Source organism: Gavialis gangeticus, unplaced genomic scaffold (genome assembly GCF_001723915.1).
Source record: "Gavialis gangeticus isolate Ggan-Ray unplaced genomic scaffold, GavGan_comp1, whole genome shotgun sequence".
Lineage (NCBI taxonomy): Eukaryota > Metazoa > Chordata > Crocodylia > Gavialidae > Gavialis > Gavialis gangeticus.
Genome location: NW_017728992.1, coordinates 68,865,748 through 68,875,495, shown reverse-complemented (window position 1 = coordinate 68,875,495; position 9,748 = coordinate 68,865,748). Strand labels below are relative to the sequence as shown.

At 36.3% G+C, this 9,748-nt stretch overlaps 1 protein-coding gene across 3 annotated transcripts in view; it reads left to right on the top strand.

The window, feature by feature from the left end:
* The window catches only part of SALL3 (spalt like transcription factor 3), a 30,718-nt gene that overhangs the window by 566 nt on the left and 20,404 nt on the right, over positions 1–9,748 (top strand). The window lies entirely within an intron of this gene.

Genomic DNA, 9,748 nt, shown 5'->3' with positions numbered 1-9,748 from the left:
CGAGCAAAGAAAAGTTCCTAGTTTCTGCAAGTTTCCCCAGCTCATCCGCTCCGAGCCCGCTGTCTGCACACTCCCTCCTGGCCCCAGCCAGCACCCCCTGCTCGGTCTGAGGAGCAGCCCCTCTCCCTCCAGGAGGGTGCACCCCCCAGGGGAATCCCTTTCTACCCCCCCCCTTCCCCACTGCTTGCAGGGAAGAAAGGGCAGAACTGGCACTTCCCTGCACAGTCCCTTTGGGAAGTTGGGAGCTGGGGTGCGGAGGTGGCTGTGGGGAGCCCCCTGCCCCCAAGCCCAGCCACAGGGACTGACCCCTTCATCCCCGTCCCATCCCCTCCAGTATCTCCCTGCCCCTAACTCCTCCCTCCCAGAGGGGTGCGGGGCATCCCCTAGACTGCTGCCCCAGCAGCCCTGCCAGCTCCCCTGCTACCTCTAGGGCCTAGAGGTAGCAGGGTTGTGGGGGCAGCAGAGTTGGCCCAAAAAGTCCAGGCACTCTCTTTTTTTTTGGGTGGGGGGCAGCTCCCTTAGTGTTGGAGCTACCCCTCCCTCCAGTTCTGGGGCGGGGGGCAGCTTTCTTTCTCTTGCCCCTCTGCCCATTGTGATCATGCCCCCCCCCACCATGCAGATGCACTTTTTTTGCTGTTTCTAGACTGCCCAAACGGCTGGTAAACAAGTGTCCCGGGTTGCCAGGAAGGATCTGATCCTTGTCTGTCATTTCTGCTGGGCAAACAACAGTACCAAGCCTTTTTTTCCCCTTTTTTTTTTAAATTAATAACCCCCTCCGTACTATATAACCCTCTCTAGAGGTCCAGTTTGCAAAGGGATCCCCCAGCCCCTTCTGCCTTGGCCCTGACAACTTTGAGGGCTCCCTCTTGAAAGTTTCTTTTCCCTCCTGGCAGACACTGGAGCATTTTTAGTGTCTTGAGCAGCCAAGTGAGACCCTCTGTTTCCTGCACACTGCCTAGGCCCCCACATGCCTGGATTTGAACAGAGGGGAAAAAAGCCCGTTCTTCCTAGTGCTTTCAAACTGGGATGTTTTACTAGTTGCATGGGGGGGGCATATGAAAGTTGGAGACTAGGGAGGATTTTGACTATTGTATGTGAACTTTACAACCTTTAAAGCTTAAGGGCAGTGTGTGAAGCCCCTTCATCAGGTTATAACATCTGTCAGATTGGCAGATCTTCAAGCCCAGGACTACCACCGCCTCTTCTTTTTTTTTTTTTTTCTTCCCTTTCCAGAGTATTAGGAAAGGGGGGTGGGGTGTCTACACAGTCCAGAGAAGGCAGGAAGGGTCTGCTACTACTGCAAAAAAAAAAAACCTTCTGGGTCCTCACAATAACAGCTGAGAAACAAAACACCGGGTTCTTCCTTTAAGGAGAGCAGTGACAGTGTAAGGATCATTAAATGGAAGCAAGCAGGTCAAATATATTCTTTTTAATTATGTAAACAAGATTAATTAAGCACAGTGCCTGTTGGGGAGGATTCTTGGTTTTTTTTAAAATGTATTTTTCGCATTGTACACTTTAAAGTGTTCAGAATCCTTTTCAGGACGGAGGGGGGGCAAGAAACCACTACTTCATTATGACACTTCTAGTGAGTTAATAAATTGAAGAAAATTGTTAAACTAGGTTTTTGTTTTGTTTTGTTTTGTGAATCTTATCTATGTAGCCATGTCACCCAAGATTAGAACAGGAGATATGCTAAAAAGAAATGCTTGCATATGGTGGGTAGATTAAGGACAAAGAATCTTTTTGTCATGGAAATGTTTTTTTTTTCCTCCCTTTTTTTTTTGGTTTTGTTTTGTTTACTTCATCACATAGAATTTCTCACACTTGGTTTGTTTTGTATTACCCTCAATGACTACATGATCAAATGAATGGATTTATTTCTGCCGAATGAGAAAGACAGTCTTTCCATCAAAAGGACTACATTGCATCCCAGTGAGGAATTTTAAAGCGTTATTATTGTGGTCCCTGAATAGCTCAAAATCGGCTTTCACAGCAGCCCTAAAATGCAACAATGTAAATACTATCCAGCTTTAGAAGGCTGTTATCAAAATGTGCTATGTTCCCTTTTATTAAAACATATTTTAATTAATAGAGTGAAGCCTATCGTAGATTAATAGTTAACAAGCTGAAGAAGTACTGTTGGTTCTTCACTTTCATTTCAAAATGAGAACAAGGTGAACTTAGTTGAGGGGTATGTAGTGCACATTTGTGTAGTGAGTGTTAATCATTTTACGTGTTATACCATGAAGTCCAAATAGTGCTCTAATAAGAGGTCAGATATTTTTAAGTGCACAAAGAAAATGTTAGAAACATAACATTTCTTGTCAAGTCGTTGCTTTTCATTTCTTTTCACAGTTGTATTCAAGATATTGCCTCAGTTCCTGAGCATATTTTGCAACAGGCCAAAAATAGTCTGCATAGGACAAAACAGAGAAGGAGCCTATCTATAGGTTTCTAAAGGGAAGACTATTAATTATTCTTTCTTCTGTAGCCTTTTAAACATTTTTAGAGTCATAATGCTATTTATAGAAATTATTATAATCCCCATATTAAGTTGAGGAAAGTTATTTATTTAGTATAATCATACCATATTTAAATACCTATATATATGAGAAGTACTTACCTTATTATAATAAGGGAAGTACTTTAAAAGAACATATTAAAAGGATTCTTCATGTAACTAAAATAAAGTTTAGAAATAGCTAAAAGAAACCTGACAGTTTGGACAACAGAATAAAAACTGAACATTGGACGATGTATCAGTTTATATCGAAGCTTGCCAATTTTGGTGGTGATATTACAATAGTAGTTTTAAAAATGAAGTAAATATGTATTAGCTCAGTTTGTACTGCAGCATAGTACAACTGAGTTCAAACAACTGAAAACAGTCTCAGTTTGGTGGTTTGGTAAGAGACTGTTTGAAAACTGAAGATAATTGACAGTGTCATCAGCTACAAATTTACATACAAAATCATTTAAATTTTTTAATGTGGAATGCTCAAATATACTTTTTGTAATTTGGAAGAGAAATGTTTGCAAACAGTTAATAATGATTGCCTAGCCAATTGCAGTGTAGAACAGTGAACAAAAGACACTTATACACAAAACCGTCTTAAGGATGCCATACTGAAACAAATGATGCAAATCATTTAAACTAGTGGCAAAAGACTTGAAATTACTGTAGCTGATATCAGATACAAAATCTTCTTTATATATTTTGAGTAAATATAATTGTAGCTATCATATGCTTTAAATTGCTATACTGCAATATCATAATTCTGAGCTGCTTGTAATCTGTTGATTTAGGAAAAAAGTGTGACTAGAAAACAGAAATATTATAGGCATTTTTGAACCAGAACAATGTGTGCTATTAAAGGAAGATGACAATCATTTTTAAAGTAAAAATAATAGAACTTCAGTTTATCTAATGTTAAAAAGTGATTTCAGGATTGTAGAGCTAAAGTTCTAGGAAGGGTAACTATGGCAATTGATGCTTTGGACTTTTTTCATGCTAAGCTAATGGCGAAGATGTATCATTTAGTTTAGGTGAAGGGAAAATCTTAAAGGAACTATAGAACTGCAGTTTTCTAATACAATTTTGCAAACAGATGTTTTGCTTTTTTAAAAATAGATACAATTATAGTAAAGTTTTTTTTGCTTTGCAAAATGCATAATATATTTTAAACCAATATATTGTCTTAAGGCTGATTAACTGGAATTGTGATATGTGTATTTTTGAACATTTAGTAGCGGCAGCTGTTTTTGGAAAAAAATACTGCATCCAGTTACACCAATTCAATGAGAGTAACCATTTTCCTTGGGGAAAAAAATCTCTTTTATTTGAGTATATGCAGTAAAGATATATCCTACAACTACAAGGAAAAGTCTGCATATGAAAAAATACAGAGGACACTGTAATGCAATTTAGAAATATAAATAATTGTTTTATCTAGAACATGAAAGATGACAGCAAGCAATGAGTATACATGAAACTCCTATAATTTTGCAGACATTTCTTCTGGAGAAACTAGACCAGAGATGGCTTATTTGATTTGGAAAAAATAAAATTTTAAGAGCCAAACGAAGTATTGCTGATTAATTTCCCCTTTGATGAAATGGAACAGTTGATACTGTTCACCTATACTTTGGGAATTTTTGCACATACTTCTCGGACAAACTTTGTAACATATATTTGCATCATATATTTTTGATTATGTAGAAAGGCAGCGGGCATAAAATACATGGGTTAACAACAGGAATTACTTAAGTTAATTATTTGGTGTGTGCAAGATGATGGAGAAAGCATGCAAAAGTAGGTCAGTTTTCATTGCATGCTGTTAGGCATGCAGAAGTTTTGCCATTGATCTTGAAGCAGACATAAGTGCATTTTTTTTCTTTGGGAAATTTTTAAGGTGATTTTCTAAAATCTTAATATCAGCAGGGTGCTAGGATATCTAAATATAGAAGTTCAAAATAAATGATACTTGCCAAAATACAAGCAAAATTCTAATTCTAGAAGAAAGCATTCACATTTCCTTTTAGTAAGATTTTTTTTTTTTTAAGAAAGAGGAAAATTCAAACAAATGGCCATAGATACTAGCTTTGAGAAATTAAATCCTGGGGAAAAAATGCTTTTTTTTCCTTGTATGATTTGCTGACTGATTGCCAAGCCAGGACAAAGATATCTGTAGTCCATCCACTGGTTAAGATGTGGGTCACTTAGGTTTGCTGATAATAAAACAGATATGGCCTGACCATCAAATAGTTAAGTTCTGACACATTTTATACAAAATAAAGCACGTATTAAACATACCATTTGAAATATTTAACTTGTAATCTGACAGTAATTCTCCACAAACTTTTCAGAGGAATCATTATCAAATCTCGTTACAGTGGTTAATTTTTACTAAATCCTGTGTTTCAACATAAAAGGCCAAAATCCCGTTTGCTTTACTTTCACAAAACCATGCTCTCAATGTAATCGGCGTTTTCCATGAATAAGGCCAGCAGAGTGGGCTACAATAATGTGTGTACTTTTAGGGCCATGTTTAGCAGCAGTACTGTTCAAGATAGGTTTCTGGTTTGGTTTTTTTACTTTGATCAAGAAAATTAGGCTGCAGATTGGAAAAGCCAGAAAAATCTTGGATTATAGAAAGCATAAGCTAGTGAAATACTGAATTTTGTTATGTATTTTAAAGACATGAGTAAAAAAAGGCATTGGACGTGGGAAGTTTTCAGTTTTGTTCTAATTTACTGTACGCAGTATGAGTATACAGGTATGGCACACAAAAGAGATTTTTTTTTCATTAGTTTTCTTACCGTTGGGTTTTTGTTTTTTTTAAATATTGTGCTTCCTCATCCCAGAAGGAAATAAAACTCTTTCCCCACCCCCCATGATGGGAAAGTATTCCAACATTTTATTGCTAATTGATTATTAGTATATTTTACAGTTTATGGGGGGGAGTTTCAATCCAAACTTAAACAGGTTATGTTTAACATTCAAGACCACCTCTTGTATTTTCTGGGCATTGTTGCTCAGTGTACTATAGAGAGTCTGTTTGGTGTCAGTGAAGAGGTGGGAATGCATGGAGTGCCAACAAGCTTCCAAAGGACTCTCCCTGAGGGTGGGTAGTTAGAAGTGCTTTGACAAGGCTTGCTGATTTAACCTTTGCCTGCTTTGCCCTGCCAGGGGTGGCCACTAGATGTCAAGCTCATAATACAATTAGTGCATCTGTGCAGTTGACCTTGGCAGCACGGCTTACCACTGTTCTGTTAAGTGTTAACACTGAATTTGAGTGTTAACTAGAGATCCCTGTGAGTTTGCTACATGCTGTACGGCTTATCAAATGCCCATCTAGTTCAGCACAAGTGTTTACAGTTCTTAAAGAAGGAAAAAAAGGTTTCCTTTTGTACAGTCTTGCATTTTGAACCGCTTAATTAACCCTGCAGGTGCCATAGCACTTTCGTTTCAATTAATCAAAACATTCTTTTTATTTCCCATTTCAAGAGGGTCCCCAAAATAGCCCTGTTTGTTAATTCCATTTCATTATTTTATTCCTGTGTGTAATGTTTCAGCAATAATAGGTTTGTGTTGCTTTTTATGCAGCTTTAGTTATCCAGCACAACACTGCAGCATAATAGAGAATGATAAATGAGCAAAGTGAACTAGACAGTTAGCATTGGACTACTTGGAGTTTGATCCTTCAAACATTTAAATATACACTAGTAACTTTACTTGGAGAAGTAATCTGTTTGACTCCTACATTCATGTGTTCTGTCATAACGTTCATAAGTGTTTGAAGGATTGGGCTCATAATTGGCTTCTACTATTGGTGGTGCAACTGTTTTGTTTGTTCAGACACTGGTTGATTTTTCTTCTGCAGGGTTAGGTATTCTAAAATTATTAAGTTTTAAGATCTGTTCAACCACAAGCTTTCTGAAACAGGGAAACTATGTAGAAACCCAATAGTTGATTTAATTCTTTAGCCTTATGTAATTTTGTACTTTCTATTTCAGTACCAGCTACATTAGAGAGATCAACCTTGAAAATGTAAGGATTCCTAATAAAAACTTTCTATGTTCCAAAAATTTTTAGAATCAACAAATGAAGCATGTTTATATGTAATAAAAAAGACAGATGCACAAATGTATTTATACATATGTCATAACAGACAGCTGAATAGCTTATTATATCATCTAGAAAGCATAACAAAACATCTTATTATTTGATACAATATCCTGCACAGATATTTGAAACAATTTGTGAATGTTGTATCTGTTCCACATCTGTATACATATATAAAGGCACTAGTGTTTTAGATAACTACTGCTTCACTGCACAGATTAGAAACTGCAAATGTATTAAACAGAATACAGTTAGTGACTGTGCCACAGGTGGCTGTTACTTAACAAATTCTGAGATTTAGGCTACTGAATAGATCAAACTAAGTATGCCAGGTCAGTATGAGTTTTTGTATAGCAAGAGTGCCCTCCACTGTTGAAATCCATATTAACAGCCTTTGTGGCCTGTGAAAAAGGACAGAAAAATTTTCTATTGAGTCTGGAATTTCTTCTACATTGTTAAACACAGTAGGGGTCTCTATTTGTCTCCTCCTGTTTCACAGCTTGGGCTCAGTATGTGATAATTCATCTTTCTTTATGGGATTCAAAGCTATCATAAAGAGTTAAAAAGAAATAATTTGCAAGAAAATAAATGTCTTCTAACAATTTAAGAAAACTTTTTAAAAAGCTTGCTTTTAAGAGGTGAAAAAGCTAAAGGAAAAAGTAATACTTTTCTTCTCGGGGATCAATAAATTATTGTGAAGTTGCTACCTCAGATAGGAAAGCTAAGCTATTTCTGAAAGAAAAAGAAAAGTTACTTTTTAATAAACCCCCCCCCCCAAATATATTATTAAATAGTTGCCTACTCTGACAATAAATATTGTTCCAAGTCTTACCACACCACTTTTCAGTGATTAGGAATATTATTTATAAGATCTCTTGCTAAATATAAAAATATAACTAAGAGCTGCTCATTCTACAGCTAGTTTCATGACTAAACGTCATTTTACCTGTAGCTGCCAATAAATGGTATATTTTCCAGAAATTTCTTCAGCGTTAATATGCTGCTTCCCAAAAAAGGGTAGTTGTACTGTCTTTTTTAAATGAATGCAGCTATTTTTAAAACAAGCCAACATTAAATTCTACATGACTGTATCTGATTCAGAAAAAGAAGGTCTTGCATCCTTTTAGTGGCAATATATTTAATACTACATATGACCTAAAAAGCTTTAAAATTTTTGTTTGACATTTTTCTTGGACTTTTCACAATATATATTTTGAGCGGTAAGACTATTTTAGACTATACTAAACTTAAAAAAGTTTCACTATTTTGTTTTACCTATTTCTATGGTGAGAATATTTATAATTATGGAACACACAAATTGGCCCTGGAACAAAAATAGAGCAACACAATGAACTAGAGACTATTTCTTTAAACTATAAGAATCCATATATAATATGATTGGAAAAGGTGTTTCATAGGCATTTGCATGCAAACTAGTTTTAGTTAGAAAAAAACATTTGAGAACAAAGCTGAAACAAATTAGAATAGTTTTGGGCTTCTTTCAAATTGTAAAATGGTCCTACACAAAGTTGGCATTTGGTTAACAGTGTATATTTTAGGAGTTGCTCTGATTAATTTCAGTCCATTTCATAGCAGTAAATGGTAGTATCTCTCAAATGTCCATTCTTTTATGTTTGCCCTCACAGGTATTGAAAAGACTTTTTCCCTTCCAGTAGAATACAAGAAAATAGTCCTGCTGTAAGAAAACAGGACTACTTGAACAGGATGTATAACCCTGTGTATGCATTGTTCACAGCTGCATCGGCTTTATCCCAAATTTACTAGTTTCCTCATGTAAACTGAGAGTCAGCATACCATATAAGCCATTTCCATACCGTCTCTGTCTGTCTGTCTCTCTCTCTCTCAGGCCAGAAGGAAGATTTACATTGTTCCATATCGGGGTGTATTGCTTGAAGCACGGACAGCATTTGATGAGTACACTTAGTGACACCAGCTAAGTAGAGTTCTCCCTGCATCAACATCTTATACCTCCCGTACTGAGCCAGTAGAGCACACACAGGTAGCCAAAGATTCTACAATAATGAAGTGACTTGCTCGAAATATGTTCAGACAAATCCACTCGCAAAAAATTCAAAGGGCCTAAGCCTTCAGCTCTTAGCATCAACCTAGCTCTACTGGAGTAAATGCAGCTGTGCTGATTTACACCAGCTGATGACCTGGTCCTGTTTGTCCTTACTGATGTCTTTTCTGTCACCTGTTTTCCACTATGTAACTATCATATATGGTAAGCTCATGTTGCATATCATGACCATTAGCAGTTTCATGTACCTCTTTTAACTGTAAATCTACTAATAAGAAAAATAAAATAAATGAGGGGTTAAGAATAGCAGAGGTCCTGACTGCTCAGCAAAACTCCCATTCAACTCCCATTGCTTGAGTAGACACTACAGGATTTAACCCAATGTTTGTAAAATTAAGCAGCTATTTTATTATTCCAAAAAGTTAGTGAGAAAACCCCATTGTAGTAGTACTTTAATTGCTACAAGAAATTAATAGTTTTTACCAGAAATAAGTGATCAAATACTACATATTGATACAATCACTTGTTTTAGTACATGAAAGTGTAAAGGGAAGCTATAAAACATAAACAAATAAAAATAATTTTTAAAATTCTTCCAATAGCAGCACAAGTCCAAACAAATATAAAATTGACTTCTGAGTTTAAAACTGTATCTGTTTAAGGAGCTTAGCAGCATTCCATAGGATAAAACAGTAAGATTTAATTTACTATTTCCAATACAGATAATTGTAGAATAATTTTATTGATAGAATTTTATCAAGTTGCAAAATATACTGTTTTTAAATAACTGTGGACCCTACAGAGGCATCCACTTTTCAGCAGCAGGGAATTACACTTCAGAATCAATGGCACAATATGGCACTTCTTATGCTAATGATCAACACTGAAAATGGCCTAGGAAAGTTGCTACAAAATACACAAGTACAAATTTGACTCCAATGACGACTCCCTCCCCCCTCCCCCCGCATGTGCGCACACTTTTTTTTTTAATGTTTACAAATGACCATTTTCACTTGTACTTTTCTTTTTTAAAGAGTGTGTTTGGGGCCTAAAATTGGTTGCTTGCATGATCATATGAA